The following is a 14661-nucleotide window of genomic DNA, read 5'->3' as shown; positions in this document are numbered from 1 at the left end:
CCCCAGGCCCAGGCAGAGGGTGGCCCTTCTCACCCACTTCCCTCTTGGTGAAGGAAGGGGGTCCAGCTCCAGTCACCTCCACCCCCACTTACTGTGTGACCCTGCACAAGTCAGCACCCCTTTCGGGGCCCCCTACCCCCAGGCTATAGAATGGGAGTGAGTATCCTGCCCGTGCCCCTCCTCCTGTGGCTGCAGGGACAACGCAGGCCAAAATGCAGAGTGTGACCCCAGGAGAGGCACCTGGAAAGGCTGGGGAACCTAGTTGGGAGGCCCCCCTGCTGGGCTCCAACAGGTCACCTGCACACACCTGCGGAGACCTTGGGTTTTCTCATCTGCACACCAGGGGACGGTGACAGTGTTAACACCTGCGAGCGCGGGAACCCTGCCGGGCACAGGGTAAGCTCCAACTGCAAACCTGTTAAGTCTTGGGTACCCACGGTGAGCTGGGCCTGCCTGAAACTCCTCGCTGTGCGCCCAGGTTGCAGGAACATTGAGCAAAATGACCGTGGGCTCCGAGCAGGGCTTAAACTGGAGCAGGGTCTATGATCAATTATTTCCCATCAAAGCAGCTAAAGATTGGGGATGGGGGACATCCACCCCCAGAGGCACCAACTCCCCCTTAACTAGAGGAAAACAGAGAAAGCCCGTGCCCACCTCCAGCGATTAGTGCTGACCCTACTGCTGAAGCCCAATTCTTACTGAATCTAATTTTCTCTCAAACTCCCTGATCCTCTCTCTCAAACTCGTACCTGGAAGCAAAAACCAGATACAATTGCCCAGGGTCAGGGACCCAGGTGGGCACCTTGCCCCCGTTTTTATACCTTTCTGTCTTAACAGTCAGAGTTGGGCTAGTGATGGGAACTCACCCCTTTTAGGGAAGAAGGGCCCAAGTGAACTGCTTCCCCTTCCCATCTCCCCACTGCCTCATCTCTCAGCCACATCTGTTGCTTCTGCCCCGTAACAGCCTTTCGCACACTGACCCTGACCTTGGGTTCCCGGCAAGGCCCTGCCTGAGGATGGGGTATTTCTCGTGGGACTGAGTTTCCCTCTCCTCCCGTCTGGCTGCCTTCCCACAGTGTGCCAAGCTATGCCCACCTCATCCGGATCCCAGAGCACACTCAAGCCCTCCGGGCTGAGGACCACTCAGCAGAGCCGGTTCCCAAAAGGACAGCAGCTGCCACCCTTCAGAACAGTAGCTCTCCAGCCCCCGGGAGGCGGTGGAGTGAGCGTGCCCAGGACAGAACCAGGGACAAGACCCAGGTCTCCAGCCTGGGCGTCTGGGGCCTCTGAGACACGGAACACAGTTTCCTTTCATCCTGTGCCTGGATACAGTACCAAATATTTTCTTCCTTATCTGTGTTGCTGTAAGAGGGAAGCTTGTTTGTGGAGGGACAAATTCCAAAGGTGGCCAGGAGAAGAAGAAAGGCCTTGGAACTGTGAGGTTGGGGGCCTCCCCAGGTTCAGGCCTTAGAGAGGTCAACTGCTTCCCCAGAGTGGCTTGGGCTGGAAAGGTGGGGCTCCGGAGGGTCAGGAGAGAGGGCAGACCCCAGGTCTCTTCCTCTGCTGGACACAGGGAGAAAGGCGAAGCCTACCCCAGCAGAACCGAGCCGGGCCACCCTCAAAGGAGAAACCAGGAGCCGAGAGCAGGGAGCTCTGAACTCTTCTGATCATTTGCTCCTTCCAGAGGGAGAATGAATCGGGCTTGCCCGCCCCCGCCCCCACAATATTCCATATTATCTACCAGCGACGCCATCAGTAGTCTCAAGACACAAGCGAGACCTCGCCATCATCCAGAGGACTGTCAACCTGTATGTCAAAGAGCATCCCCCAACCCCCCCAAAAAAGTAAAATCTCGGGCTGGCTTCTCATCAGACTTTCCTCCTGTCTGGTGGCCAGTGAAGACCAGGGTCCACACGATCGGGACAACCAACCCACAGGTTTTCAGCAGGAATCTTTCAGAAACCCTCGTCCATTTTGTGAGGGATAGTGAGGAGTGGTCAGTTAACCTGTGGGTCCAACCCGGGTTCGTCAGTCTGGGTTCACCTGGATGAATTCACCAGGTTAGGGTGGGGGCAGGGAGTCCTTCTGGACCACATGAGATATGGCTGCCTGACACCGTCCCGGGGAAGGTGACAGTCAGTGTGTCCACACCTGACCAACCTCTGACACGGAGCTCTTTCCTTGTTTGGAGGGGGGTCACATGGTACCTGCCCCCTACACAGCATACCTCACCCTGGGAGCCCCGGGAATAGGCAGGGGGAATGTTCAAGGTGCAATAGATGGGAGACACCCACCCGTCTACCTGTCACTTCACAGGAAGGGCAAGGACCCCACCACGGTGCCACTGGTCCACGGTCACCTGGCTGCTCAGTGCTGGGCTGGGTGCAGTGTGCACGCTTGTAATCCCAGCAACTTGGGAGGCTGAGGCAGGAGGATGGCAGAGTTCAAAGCCAGCCTCAGCAACTCAGTGAGGCATGGGGACATGGGGTGTGGCCCAGTGGTTAAATGCCCCTGGGTTCAATCCCTGGTACAAACGAACAAACAACCCGTTCTGGATGCAAAAGCAGGCAGCCCCCGGGCCCTGGCCGGCTCTGAGCCTCTCCCTCTGGCTCTGAGGAGCCTCTGCTTCCTCATCTGCAAAATGGGGACTAGTCAAACCCAGCTCTTGGGCTGCTGCTTGTCTGTCCTCAGTTCCCAGTGACATCTGAGGTGTGGGAAGTGACCCTTCCCTACACTCTGGAGGGTTCTGCTTGGGGGCCTGAGATCTGGGTGGTCAGTGGACCTTACAGGACTTAGCGCCTGTAGTTCAGGCATCCGCGGTGCCCACTCAGGCTTGTGAAGGGCACTGCGGACCAGCCAGGATCCAGGGGTTGCCCCGTGGCCTTTCCACCTTGTACCCGAAGCCAGCCCGTCACTGACCCTATCCTCCAGCTCTCTCAGCCCGTCCACCTAGCTCCACCCCCACGGCTGGGACCACTGCGTCTTATTTGGTCACTGGGTCTTAGTCATCAAGCCTCTTGCCCCAAATCTTTTCAAAATATGAAAATCTGAGCAAACCGCTTCCTGGCCAGGGCTCTACTTCTCCAGCTACAGACCCATGATGCTTTTAATTCCTCAAAGGTCCCCTTCCCCCAGCCCCAGGGCCTTTGCACAGGCTATTTATTCTATCAGATGCCCCATCCCCCAGCCTCACCTGCTCACTCCCTGCTTATCCTTCAGAGCTCAGCTCAACACTTCCTTCTCTTCTGACCCTGGGCTAAGAATCTACTTTGCGATCTTCACTCCCGCTCTGCCCCAGGTTTTGTGGGACTAGACAATTCCTATCCAAGTCCCCTCTGGCCTGTGAGCCCCTGAAGGCCGGGTCTGCTCTGCTCTGCTCTGTACCTCTAGCACTGGGGCGTGCACTTCACACGCAGAAAGTGATCAATACACGAACAAAGGTCCTATTCAAAAAGCCAAATTGAAAAATAGCGTTTGGGGGATTGAATGAATGGGCCGGTGGGGGCAAGGTTCCAGGATGGATGTGTGGTGTGGATCCCTGTGGCCTTCCTCCAGGGTGGGCCAGAGGCCAAGCCACTCCTGGGACTGCTCAGAACAGAGGCTGGTGAGAAGCCTGTGAGCCCTGGGCTCCTGCCTGATGTCATCTCCCGCCCTCCTCAGGCTCCTGCACCTGCCACTTGCCCTCCAGGCCACCAGAGCATATCTGAACTGGAACGTGCCTCTGCCATGTGAGCATCTCTTTTTCCAAGGGCCAAACATCAAGCATTTGGGGGTGGGGGGGCTCGGGGTGAGGTGGGATGAGGAAGAAGAGGTGGAATCTAGTGAGAACAGGTTCAAATCCCAGCCTGACCTCTTGCGGGCTGTGTAGCCCTTTGAAAGTCACTTAACCTCTCTGGGCCCCTGCTTTCACACTTGTAAAAAGAGAACAAGAATCTCTAACTGCTGTGAGGATAAAGTGTGGGAATCCACCTCAGCGTCTAGGTGGGGCCTGCCACATGTCATGTGATTCCAAAACACAGTTTTTCCATCTTGGCATTTCTGAAAACCGGGATGTGACTTACAATTTGCTCTTTTTTCCTGCTTAATGGATTATAAAATAACGGATGGAACCCAACCTTCATTGAATGGTGGCGGCTGCTTAGTCTCTTCCTCTGCAGAGAGGCGGGATGGGGTGTGAGAGCCCCAGGGGCCGGAGACCTAGAACCTCCCTGCACAGAGCTGATGGCCTCCTGGGGTCTGGCATGGCTCAGGCCCCTGCCCAGGCTGGTGCCCACCTGGGTCTGCCCAGTCCAACTCCAGCAGGACACCTGCCTTCTTGCTCTGACCCAGTGCTCTTGTGGATGCCGAGGGCCCGGGCGTCCTGCTGACGATGCTCTGGATGAAGCCCACCTAAACCCGGACCTTGTTGTAAGAAGAGTCCTGGACCCAGCCCCAGAGACCCCAGAGACCTCTCCTCCAGGGGGCTCCTTCATCAAGCCACCCGGGCTCTGCCCCCAGTGTTCTGAGAGGCAGGCACTGAGGATGCCATCCGGGGCTCGCCCAGGTCCTGCCACCGCGGGTGCCCCCTTCACCAGCCTGGAGACGTCAGGCCGGCCCGGGTACCACGCCACCTGCCCTTCAGCTGGCTGTGACCTATGCTGCACGTGTACAGCTGCTTCATCAGGGCTGCGGCTCGGCGGCAGAGCACTGGCCTGGCATGTGTAAGGCACTGGGTTCGAGTCTGGGTACCGCATATCAATCAATGAATAAAATAAAGGTTCAACATCTAAAAATAAAGAAATAAATACGAAATACGACGTCTACTGTGTCTGAAATTCCAAAACATAGACCGGGCTGAGGAAAACACCTGCGGATAACCAGCTTATACCGGGAACGTGCTTTTCTATATTCACATGTGCATAATAAGTATATATTTTTTCTCATATTTGAACCCAAACAGGCTCATGACGCACATTCTACTCTTTTACTGCCTTTTCCAGTTAACTGGACACCTGGGACCTCTCTTTAGGTCCCCTGTTTGACCCATGTTCTCTCCCTCCACCTGACCTGACCCCACAGCCCCCTTCAGGCGGGTCTCGGAGGCCAGCTCGAGCGCCGGGAGGCAGGCAGGGCCTTGGAGGGTGTCATGGTCGCTGCCCCCATCCCCAGCAGATGTGTGATCTGTCCCTGGACATTTGGTTGTAGGCCTTCCACAACAGATCAGAAGTCCTCCCGCCCCAGATGCTGGCCTGGTATTTCCCGCCCCCCATCCTCAAGGGCTTCAGAAATCACAACAATGAACAGGTGCCTGGCATTTTACAGCTCATAAAAATGCTTCCATGCCCTCTATCCAGGTCGAAGCCCTATGACAGCCCGATCAGTTAGGCAGAGCAGGTATTCGTTATCCCCATTTTACAGAGGAAGAGACTGAAGGTCAGGGAGGTGGAGTGATTTACCCAATGTCCGTCCATGTTTTCCTCCCAGACAACCCCAGGCATCGCATTCTGCAGGGACCCTTCCTGGACCCCTCGCCCCAGGCTGAATGTTCCCCTGCGGTGACTACAGCTCCCCAGTGAGCCCTTGAGGGCTGGGGGTAGGTCCCGCTTACCTACACCCACCCTCCCGAGCAGGGAGAAACCTCGGTGTGGGTCACTGGGTAAGGCCGGAAGTATTCTCCCCCTTTACCATGTTACGGATGAGGACACCAAGGCCTAAAGAAGGGGCAGGACTTGCCAAGGGAGCAGGCTGGTGGCAGGGCGGGGTCTCCTTCCTTAGCGGGCTGGGTCCTTTCGTTCCGCTGGGTCCCTTCTGGTCTGCAATTTTGGACTCCAAACCTCTGCTTGAGGTTCATTTCTGTCTCCTCTTGCACTGGCCGGGCCCTACCTGGTGCAGCCAGGTGTGGTTGGAGGGAGGTTGGCAGGAGGCTCTGTCTGCGGTGGGCTCAGTCCCCCAGCCAGGACACCTGGGGCAGCCTCAGGAACAGCCACAGGAGCTGACCGTGTGCCGAGCGCCGCCCTGGGCCACACCCAGGCAAAGCACTCACATCTCCCTCCCGCCTGTGGCTGCCGCCATTATGATGCCACTGTGCAGGGAGGCAGGGGAGACTGGCCCAGGGCCACTAGGGCTGAGCCGGGGCTGGAAGTCTGAGCTGCATCCCTGGCACAGGCAGCCCCAGGAGTTGGCTGGCACAGAAGCCAGAAATAAATGCACAGTCAGAGTCCAGGAGACATCTCCCAGGGGCCACGGCCTTGGCAAAGGCCCAGACACTCCCTCCCCTTCACCTGGCCACCTCCCAGGGCTGGCTGAGGGCTAAGACTCTGGGGCTCAGGGAATCCAGGCTGCCCTGCAGTCCCTAGCACTCCCTGTGGGCAGCCACCTGCAAACCGTGGGCTGGAGGCCAGGATGGACGCAGCCATCACTCAATCTTGTACAAGTGCTCAGCTCCTAATTTCTTCTTATGGGATTGAGACCTCCTGTATTTGACTAGGTGACAGGTACTGGGCAAGGCCCTGCCTTCCACGGGCCTCACCTTCCCTTCCTGGGGAATCATGCTGGGAGTGGGACAGCGGGAGGTGCCCTTCTGGGGTTCGCCTCCAGAATAAAGCACAGCGTTGGAAATCCTGGACACCGGGGGCAGATGACATGGGTGCAAAAATGAGCCCCTGGACAGGCCACCCAGCCGGAGACTCATCTGTAGAATGGGGACAATAGTAGAAAAAAGACTGAAAGTAAACACTTTCAGTATTTATACTGGAATGAGAAAAGATCTGGGAAATTTATTTTGTCTGTTTTCTTATCCGTTTCTAAAAAAAATCTCCATTACCATGAAGGATTGATAGTCAAAAAAACAAATGTACTTTCTTTATAAGTTAACTTTATTGAGATACAATTTATATACAACATAATACACCCGTTTAAAGACGGAAGAGTAATAAATAATAGTATATCCCCTGTGCGTTGCATGAGGATGGTGGGTTAAAATCTTAAGACTTCTTGGAGCAGAAGTGTTAATAGGAGTTTAACGAGCCTTGGGCCAGCCTGCTGCCCTCTTCCTCCCCAGCCCACCTTGGCCCCCCAGCTGCTCCCCTAGGACAGATGCAGCAGATCCCCTGTCCCCAGGATCACCACCCAAGCCCATGCTCACTACTCTGGGCTGGACTATGTCCACAGCCTTCTCTCTGCATCCTGCCTCCGTCCATTAGGGGCTGTGACAAGACGCCGTAAACGGGTGACTTGTAAACAACAGCATTTCTCAGAGTTCTGGAGGCTGGAAGTCAAGACAAGACGGCAGGCTCTGTGTCTGGCCGGGGCCTGCCTCCTGGTCACAGAGGATGCCGTCTTCAGGTGGCCAAGGGGTGAGGGTCTCCCGGGGCCTCTTTTATAAAGCACTAACCCATCACGAGGCCCTTCGTGACCTAACACCTCCCCAAGGTCCCATTCCCTGGCACTGCCACCTTGGGCTCGGGATTCCAACATGATTTTTAGAGGGATGCAAACACCCAGAACACAGCAACCTCAGAGGAATCGCACTAACATCCAAGCGTGGCCATGCCCCCGCCTTGTTCAAATGCCTTCCATGGCTCCCCATTGCCCTGCACCAAAAGCCCTAGCTTCTGTGAGACGGTTTCAGCAAGTTACTTAACCTCTCTGTACCTGTTTTCTTAACTGAAAAGGAGGGATAAAAATAGTGCCTCCCTCAGAAACCTGTAGGATTCTATGCTGAACCTGGGGCGGGGTTCCCGCGATCTTTAACCAGGGCCTCTCTGACCTGGCCTCCTCCCTCCCTCCCTCCCTCTGGTCTCCTCTGCTCTTCTTTGAAGGGTCAGGCTTGGTCCTAGCTCATGGTCCTTTGGCACTGGCTCTTCTCTCCACTAGCAGGCTGCTCCCCCAGAAATCAGTCCAGCTCACTCCAGCAAGCCTTCGCCCCAAGGGCACCTTCTCAATGAGCCCCCAGACCACCCTGTTGAGAACCACAGTGGACCCTCGGCCCTGCTCCGTCTCATTTCCCCGGCTCTAGGTACCATGGTTCTTTGCTGCCCCTTCTCCCTGTCTGATCTTAACCTCCTTCAGGGAAGTTCTTTGCTGGTCTGTTTTGTTTACCATCAGACCTTCGCCCCTAACCCCAGCACCTAGAAAATTCCTAGCACAATGGAGGCGCCTAATAAGTATTGGCCTGAATGACTCAGGGGGTGGTGGGAAGCCCTTGGGACAGAAACAGGCAGGGAGGTGCTCCATGAGTGGACATCACCATCCTCAATGTCATCATTGATCCCTGGAGCAGGCTCCCAGGGCCCTCCTCCTCGACTTCTCCCAGCTCATAATCACACCTTCCCAGTCTCCGCCGCACCCTGCGCATCTCCCAATTATAGTAAGGAACGGTAATTACATCTTTAATTATATCTTTTTCCACTTAGGCTGAATCAAGTGAAATTGCGATTTTTTTTTTTTTGTAAGTCAAAAATGGTCATATATTGTCTGGTTCACATGGTTTATAACCCAATAGGCTTCCCACAGCACCTCAGGGCCTGGCGCAGGGGATACCTGAAAAATGTTTGCCCATCGGAGTGAGGTCACTTGGCCCTCCAGACCCGGCAGGATGGCAAAGCTTTGCCTACACCAGCTACAGACGGAAAATGACAGAGGGAGCGTCTGCATTATCCCGGATCTTCCTGAGAAAGGCACCCGCTCTACCCAAGCTCTGGCCATTAGAAAGCAGCAAAAGAGTCAGACATGGTGGCCCACACCTGCAATCCCAGTGGCTCAGGAGGCTGAGGCAGGAGAATTGCAAGTTCAAAGCCAGCCTCAGCAACTTAGTGAGGCCCTAAGCAATTCATAAATAAATAAATAAATAAGGCTGGGGATGTGGCTCAGTGGTTAAGTGTCCCTGGGTTCAATACCTGGTACCAAAGAGAGAGAGAGAGAGAGAGAGAGAGAGAGAGAGACAGAGAGAGAGTGTTTAAGGCTGAAACCCTTCGGGGGGACACTAGCTGTCCACTCTAAGGGAATCCACTTGACGATGGGGGAGGGAGGCTGAGCTGTCCCTGGCTGCCACCTGCTCACTGCTCCCTTCAGTAACAGGCCCTGCTACAGGTCTTCACTAAGTCTAACTCCTGGGTTGCCAAAGCTGAAACAAATCCAACCACCGCTAGGTCTACGCCCATTGCACAGCTGGGAGAAAAGGAGGTCCAGGGAGGGGCAGGGACTGAGCCAAGGTCAGCGGGCGGGGCAGAGGGAGAGCCCACCCTGGAATCTACCTCCACTGACTTCAGTATCACGGCCTTTCTTCTGGATGGCACTGCTACGCCACCCAGTCTCTGGTACGGCCAGCTTTTACTCTGGCTACTTTTTAAGGTGTCTTTTTCAAAGGAAATGTTTAGGAAGCCTCAGGTGATCCATGGGGAGTGGCTTCACCACAGGACAGCTTCTTACAGATCACAGCACCACCTCTGTCTCTCTCTAGTTCCTTCCTTTAGGGTAAAGTCCCTAAAGTAGAAGTCTAGGAACAAAGGGCAGGCAGGATCATTTTCAAGGACTTTTCTAACAGGCTGCCCATTACCCCACAAGACCAAACGCCACACTGGTGGCTCTACAACCTTATGGGCACAGCCATCCTTTTATATTACTTTTGCTAATTTAAATTGTTTGTTTGTTTGCTTGTTTTTTTTTTTTTTTTAAAAAGATACACTCTAGTTTTGAAATTAGGATTCCTGGACTAAGTGGAAGGTTTGTTGTAAAATTTCAACCAGTGACATCCCCTCCAGGGACAGGGGACACTCATCTTTAAAATAAAGCGGTTGAATGAGATGGTTCCTTAAGGCCCCTTTCAGGTGTGATATTCCCTGGTACATTTAAAAGGTATTAGTATACAGCTGGGAGCGGTGGCGCACACCTGCAATCCCGCCTTGCCACTCAGGAGGATGAGGCAGGAGGGTCACAAGTTCAAGGCCATCTGGGCAATCCAGCTAGACCCTGTTTCAAAATAAAAAGGAAAAAAGTCTGGATATGTAGCTCAGTGGTAGAGAGTCCCTGGGTCCAATCCTTGGTACCAAAAATAAATAAACTAAATAAAAAATAAGTAAAAAGAATTAGTACGGAATGACTTTTTAACAACCAGAATCTGCCATGCTTCCAAATCAGGACGAAATGACTTGAACCAGCTGAGCAGGAAAACGGGGCCCAGATAAACACTTGCGTAGAGAAGACAGGAGACTTAGGTAGCACTTAGGCCCGTGGGCTGGGGCAAGGCTCCTGGGACAGCATGCATACTTAGTCTGCTTTTACCAGGGGATAATAACACTCATCCCTGGTCCAGCTGCAAGTCCTGGGCAGCTCCATCCCGGCCACAGGGCAAAGTCAGATCACTCCACTTCAGCCCTGGAATCCCACTGCCCCCGAAATATGCCTCCGTCCAGCCTCTGAACACCTGAGGTGACACAGAGCTCACCACCTGCTCTGACGCCCCTCCCTTTTTATGGCCTCAGGACTCCTGGGTGACAGGCAGGTCATGAAGGGGACAGGAGAGACCGGAAGTCTGATTTCCAGAAATTTCTGATTTCTCAGATAGAAGGGTCTGGAGAGGGGTTAGGCTCCTCCTCTCACTCCAGCTTTCTCAAGAGATCCCAGGAGGTGCAAGGAACTTCAGAGTCTCAGAGATGCACAGGGGGTCCACACAGCCTGCTGGGGCCAGAGCAGACACCTCAGGGCTCTCTTCTTGCCTTTGCTCCCTTTGCCTCTGACCAGAGAGGCTGCTCTGCCCCGACTGTTCAGCCTGGTGATGGGCAGATTTAAGGGATGCGACCACTGCCTCAGGGTGAGGAGGGAGGGGTCAGATGGTGTCCTTGGACCCCTAGCAAGACCAGCAGGAGGGACAGTGACTGGGAAGCAGATCTCCACTCAGTTTGCAGATAGTGACCTCCCCATCCTCAGGAGTGTGCAACAAAGCAGCAAGACCTTGCAGAGGGATATTACAGAGGGACTGGGCCCATGCCAGAGGTCCACACCCAGAGAGCCTGGAACTACAGCCCCTCTGTCAGAAGCTCTCCCCGCCAATCCCACTGAGACATGGCACTCCTTGGGCTGTCACCAGGATCCAGGTGTGGCCGAGTCAGCCCTGGACAGAACTGGGCTCCGACAGACAGCCAGGGCATGGAGGAGTCCATCCTACCCCATTTCTTACATGCAGGTGGGTGTCTGCGTGGGTTTGGTCAGGCAGCTCTGTGGCTGAGTTCCGGCCACCTCCAGCCTCAGACGACGAAGCCAGTCTTGGCACGCACTCTGCCCGCCCCACCCGCACGCCCAGGCCAGCGCGACAGGGACCTGGGGATGTCTTATCCCCCCACTGTTTCCTGTGCAGGGAAAGTGAGGCCCAATCCGTCATCCAGCCAAGAGAGGGAGGGTCACGACTTGGGTTCAATGGGGCACCCGGGCCACAACAGGGGCCTGTCGGGACCGGCTGGCCGCGCCCAGGGCGAGCCGCCTCGCCGCGGGAGGGAGGGGAGGGAGCGGCGGGCGGTGCAGCCCGTGCCCGTGCGGGCCGCAAGCCGTCGGGACCCGCACCTAGGGGCGGCCGCTCCCAACAGCCCGCCAGGGCGAGGGCCACGTTGCGTCCGCTATCTCGATGGGGAAACTGAGCCAGGAAAGGCGCAGGGCTTTGTGCAAGGTCACGCGGAGGGGCTGGTAGCCTGGTCCCCGCGCCCCGCCGGGACCCCGCCGCGAGCCAAACCCAGCATCCCTCCCTCTCCCGGGGCTGCTGCCGGAGGTGCATCGCGCACGTCCCGCCCGACGCCCCAGCGCGCGGATCGCGGAGGTGCGGCCGCCCGGCCACCGGCGCTGGCCACCCTACCTTGCTGACTGCCGCGCAGGTGGCGGCGGCGGCGGCAGCGTCCGGCTCTGCTCCGCGCTCCGCGCCACCCGCCGAGTCCCCGCGCGCAGCACCACCGCCTCCCCTGCAGCCCGGCGGGCGGGGCCGAGTGGGCGGGGCGGGGCGGGTCTCGGTCAGGCCCCGCCCTTCGCCCGCCGCAGCCCGCGCTCCCGGTCCCCCGGCTGGTCTCCGGGTGCGCACGCGCTCGAAGCAGGCGCGCACCCCGGCGCGCACACGATGCGGTGCTTGGGGCCGGCTGCCTGAGACCCAGCCCAGACCCGGGGCCGTCAGACCCGCCTGGCTGTCTACACCTCGCTTGGTGGCGTGGGCCCAGGGACTCGGCCTCCCGGAGCCTCAGTATCCCCCTTGGCGAAGTGGAGGCAGTAACTGCGTCTGCCTCAGAGGCGGGTTGAGAACTAGATCCGAAGAGCCCTGCGGGGTACCCTGCGTGCTCAGAGACCGGCTCAGGGAAGCGCTCCCAGCACCCGGGCTCCTGGAGGGTCCCCTAGGCTCCCCAAGCGGGACCGCCACTGAGCGTCAGGGAGGACTCCTTTCCCCCGTAGCCAGGAGGGGGCGCTGCTGCTCAGTCTTGGCAACTTTGAGCCCCGAGGACGTTAGGCAATGGTGGGGTGGAGATGGGAGGCCCTGCCTTTAATAACACTACCTCACACTTACTGAACCAGCACGTGATGGCGTTACCTATCATACACCCCTGTGAGTTTGATACTCTTACCTATTTTACAGATAAGGAAACTGAGGCTCAGAGAGGGAGGTACCTAGCGTAAGATCACACACCACCTCTCTTGAGAACAACTCTTGTGTAGTAGGGCATCCTGAAGGCCTAGAACAGTGCCTTGTACATAGTAGGCGCTCAATACGTGATTGTTGAATGAATAGGAAACTATGCTACTTTACATACTTTGTTGCTTTTGATCCTATCAACCTTTTTACTTAGCCATTGTTGCTCCCATTTCATAGATAAGAAAATTGAGACTTAGAATGGCCAAGTACTTGGGGGGGGGGGGGCTATCGATGATCCTACACAGCCAGGGCCAAGGTCTGCAGCTCAGGCTTTGAACTCAGATCACCAGGCCACTCCCCTGCCCAGAGCTGGAGGGGCTCTCCTCAAGCTCAGTGTCCAGAACCTTTCCCAGGCTGAGGTTCTGAATGTCTTAATTGCCTCAGGGCTTGGGCAGTGTCTGGTGCCCCTCCTCTCCTTCCCTTAGTGTTGCCTTCCTGCCCAGCCTCCCAAGATGTGCTGTGGATGTGCCCTTCCAGCCTGCATCAGCCTCTCTCCAGCCTGTGCCAGGATGGATGGTGGCCTGGACTGTTTGGGGAAAGGCTGGTTTAATGGGGACCTCTCTGTGGCATATTGACCATAAGCCAGAGAGGAGGCCTGTGCAAGACACCACCTGGGACCCTTCCTAGGGTTGCTGTGGGGTGGGATGCAAAAGGGGGGCCTTCCTTTTCTGCTCCCTCTCCTGGTCTAGGCATGGAAGGCGGCTTGACCGCCCCCTGAATCGCATACTTGGGGAAACTAAGGCCTGAGCGAGCCTTGACCTACCAGGGGCCTGCCTACCACAGAGGGTGGCTGACTTCAAAGCCAGCACCTTCCTCTGGAACTTGGTGCTGACTGGGAGGGGCCAGAGCCCTCTCCTCTCTGGGTGTCCATATTGGCCATGGTGTCCTCACTGTCCACTACCCGTGTGGGACCAGGACAGGTGTGTGTGTTTGTGTGTGTGTGTGTGTGTGTCGGGGTAGGGGAGCTCACCATCTATCTGCTCTCATGGAGCTTCCTGTACAGTGTGGCCCTGTGACCACGGAGGAGGGAGCTGAGAAAATGAGATGTCAGCACCTGGGGCGAGGTTCTGCTGGGGGATGGAAGCCCTGAACAGGGGCGGATCTGGATCTGTGTGAGGGAGTGCATGCCTCCCACTTTGGGAGTCCCCCAGGCCCTTCCTCCTCTTTTGTTCAGAGGTTCCCCAGGGCTCTTTTCCCTCCCTTGGAGAATGGGGCCTGCACTTCAGCCTGCTGGGGGCCGAGGGTCTGGGGAGGGATGCTTGGAAGGCCCACCCCTGGGGTAGGAAGGAGGGGCTTTGGGGGATCTGATCCTCCAGACCTGGAAGGCAGCAGCCCCTGGGGAAGGGGAGACAGCTGTGGTGCAGGGCCCGGAACCTGACACCAGGGGTGGGCCCAGGCACCCTCCAGGAAGAGCAGGGGGAGGGGAGCAGGGGCAGCAGGCTCAGACACGTTGGGGTGGGGACCTGTCTGCTGCATCCTCACTGTCCTGTGGGTGTCTGCTCCTTATGCTTGTCTCTGATTAAGGGACAGTGCCACAATTCCAGCTTGGGATAACAATTTGGAAGCTCCTTCTCCTTTCCCCCTTGCTCAGCAGGCCCCATAGTGTGTCCACATGAGGCCAGAGGCCAGGCCAGTTCAGTCCCCCAGTCCTGTCCTTGTGAGAGGTCTAGGTCCTATAAAAGGCAGGTAAGTGGGCAGGGGCCCTCGCTGGCTGCAGTCAGGGCCTCCAGGGCCTAGCGAGACTGTGTGACTTGGACAGGTTAGTTGGCATCTATGTGCTCCATCACCTGAGCTTGGCCTGGGTGAATAGGTGCTGCAGACCAGGAAGTTCTCATTCCCAGCGCCCCTCCCCAGGGCGAAGGAAGTAGCGGGTCCTCACTGTCCAGGGGTCCGGATGCTCCCAGTGTATTGGACCACCCAGGCTCCACAACAGCCTGCATCTAGGGTCTAGAACCCACATTGTTTTAAAATTTATTTTTCTTTTTGTTTTGTATCGTAATTCAGATGGAACCCAGGACCTT

The sequence above is a fragment of the Callospermophilus lateralis genome, chromosome 2 (assembly GCF_048772815.1).
Source record: "Callospermophilus lateralis isolate mCalLat2 chromosome 2, mCalLat2.hap1, whole genome shotgun sequence".
Classification (NCBI taxonomy): domain Eukaryota; kingdom Metazoa; phylum Chordata; class Mammalia; order Rodentia; family Sciuridae; genus Callospermophilus; species Callospermophilus lateralis.
Note: the sequence above shows the minus strand (reverse complement) of the source record.